The sequence below is a fragment of the Elephantulus edwardii genome, unplaced genomic scaffold, assembly GCF_000299155.1.
Source record: "Elephantulus edwardii isolate Elephantulus edwardi_28Jun2011 unplaced genomic scaffold, EleEdw1.0 scaffold00473, whole genome shotgun sequence".
NCBI classification, from domain to species: domain Eukaryota; kingdom Metazoa; phylum Chordata; class Mammalia; order Macroscelidea; family Macroscelididae; genus Elephantulus; species Elephantulus edwardii.
The window spans coordinates 659,168-662,341 of record NW_006400223.1 but is presented as its reverse complement, the minus strand read 5'-3'; positions in this window follow the sequence as shown (position 1 = coordinate 662,341).

Here is a 3,174-nt window from a genome sequence, read left to right as displayed (position 1 = left end):
AAGCCTGGAAGCAGGAGCAGCATCCACTTCTGAAATGGCTTGCCTCCAGAAACTCTATGTACAAACAGTGCTCAGGCCTTTCGTTCATAGGGTCGCTATGAGTCGTCTGCGACTCGACGGCATCAAACAACAACATACAGTGCTGACAACTTTTAGAAAATATTAAGTCTCATTTTAAATAATTTTACAATTTCTGTGGATACTTCCAGGGTTACTGCATAGAATCCATAGATAATGATGTTCATATGAAGCTGAGATGTCAAAAAAGAAATTTGCACACCATGCCTGGTGGAACACCAGAGAGTCTAGGAGCACCAGACACAGCCTCTGTGAACAATGAAGGAAGCTGCTTGTGGGAGCACGGAGACAAGAAGTCTGCTCCTACAACCCAGGGACAAACAGATTTAAGAGACTCAGTGCAGAGGAAATGGGACATGGGTAGGAATCTCGTTCAGGAGAGAAGAAAGTTACCAAATTCCAGATGAAAAGTCTTTCCTAGCAGTGGAAGCAGCTGGTATGTCTTTGCCTTGGACTTGCTGTGCTGCTGCTCCCAGGGGAGTTTTTCTCTGAAAGCCTGGGTTCCCACGACCATCCAGTGAGCTGGTAGGTGAACCAGGGGAAGGAGTCTGGATAAATTAGGTGTATCGTGACTTGGAAGTGGCCCAGCCGGAATCTTTGGAACATAGGAAGTGGACAATGCCCTTGTCCTCATTATGAGGTGTATCTAGGCTGTGGGTAGCTGAGGACACTAAGATCTGTTTTGAGTACTTATGTTGTGATCCCAGTTGGGAATCAGCCACCAGTTTTTTTCTGGAGCTCTTCCTAATGCTTTTTAGCAAGTCATTGTGTGATATTTTGGAATGCAGTAGGGATTCCTTGGCACCAGCATATGTTTTCCCTGGGAAGAGTTTAGAATGAGTTCAGGAGAATCATGAACACCAAGTTCAGGTATGCTGACTCAGGAAATCAGAAGTTCATCATGATGCAAAAGTCCATCCACACTCATCCTGTACTAACCCTCAGCTATGCATTAGGTATGAAGGATGCATTTCCCATAATGTAAAAATGTCCAATCAAAGTCATTGCCACAGAGTCAGAACTGACACACAGTTGACCCTTCAGCAGCTTTTCACAGGCTCTGTCACATGGGAGGAGGTTCTCCATTCTTCCCCCTAAATGTTCAAGAAACTAGAGCTGTAGCTTTTGGATTAGAAGCTCAACTTTCTGGACTAAGCTACAAGAGTTCCCCCACACAAGACGGAGATTATCTACAATTCCCACAGAGTTCACACTGATGTGAAGTTAGAGCAGAAAAGGAAAAGTACCAACATCAATGGTAACTAGAATATTATGATAAATATACAAATTTGTATTTTTAAAATATAATGGTCAAAGCTACCTTCTTGGTAATTCAAAGCTTCCTACAAAAAAAGGCCTGTCTCTTAGATTGCAGTAAAATTCTGCTAATGCAATTTGTCTTTTAATTTCCTGCCTGCTGGTACCAAGAGTATTGATGAAGCTACCAACAATCTCAATCTCTATATAAATATTATAAAACAAAAAAATTTATATTCTTTTCATAAATCATCATGTGACTTTATGTTGAAGATGGACAGAGAAGCCCTGTGTTTATATGCATGTCTGTGTAGTGAGTGACACCTCAACAATTTTGACATGTATTCTGGCAAAGTTGTGAAGATATGACCTAGGACAGTCTGATTATTTTTTCCAATTTAGCAACACAGCCTCCTGGGTCAACTTTGAGCTTCAGTCTGAGGATGAGGCTGGTTATCACTGTTAGAAGATGGATTTAAATCCATTGCTTCCTAAAACCTTCATCTTACAAAGAAGTGAGAAAAAGATATGTCCTTCCCTTTCCTTATCTACCTAATATTTCTCTATCCCTGCTTATGACCAACACTAGCTGAATTTGCCTTTGGACATCACTTATTCTACTACAAGGAAAGGTCCTGATGCTTTGACTCTCTCTAATGGGTCAATGGCAAGGACCTGTCACTGGTGTTTCAGTATAAATAGAACAACTTTGTCTCTAGAAGAAAAAGAGCTGCCAGGGATGCTGGGATGGGGTTGGGGGGAGAATATCAAGAAGGAAGATGTTTACCACATGTGACATAGGTTGGCCATGTGTCAGAATGTGTCTGCTCCTGACCTGTCTATGAACTGAAACCTTAGGAAAGCCCAGCGTCTCTCCTCTAGAGATTCTCCCAGAGATTCTACCTTAACAGGTATCTTGAATTCTCGGGCCCAGTATGCTGTCTCCTACCACATGCTCTCAGACGCACCACTTTGTCACTTTCTCCCTTTACTCCTATGAGTCTTATTAATAATTTTCTTTCTCTCATTCTATGTTTGGATGGTGTGAGCTGAATCTCAGTTCTTTAGTGCCTAGAACATAAGAGTCTCCCTCACCAAGATCATCATGGAGAAATTTGACATTGTAAAAACATTTTCAGGAATCCGAATTTTTCTTTTTTATTGAGATTTTAATGAAAGATTATACAGAACTTGGGTTTCCATTCATTCATTATTACACATTCTCCTCACTGCCCACTCCTTCCCCCCAGTTTGCTTTTCTCTTTGAAAAGAAGAAAAAATTCATCACTGTTATACAATCCTCCCCAGTCCACTTTACTATGAAGCTCCTACTCTGGACTCTTGTGATGCAGATTTCCAATAATATATCCCTTTAAACAGTTCTCTCTGTCATCTGTTTCAATGCAGTGTACATTTATTTATCCCCTCTTTTCCTGGTTTCCCCCGAAACCCAATGTCAGTCCTGTTTTAGAAGAGTGGCATTATGCAGTACTTGTCCTTTTGTGACAGAGATATTTCACTCAATATGATGTCCTCCATGGTTAACCATTTTATATCATTATCCATGAGTTCCTTATTTTTCAATGCTGCATAGTATTCCATTGTGTGAATATACCACAGCTTCTTCTTTTTTTATTAAATTTTATTAGTTTTAATGAACATTTACAGAGATTTTAGATTTTCATTCATTCATTGTTGCACTGTTTTCTCCATCCTCATCCCCAGTTCGTTCTTCTTCCCCACCCCCATGTCTGTTTTAATTGTCCAGTTGCCACAGTGCTTGTCAAAGCCAGTTCTGATTAATCTCCTTTGTCAGTGTGTCCCTTGCCATTCCCTATC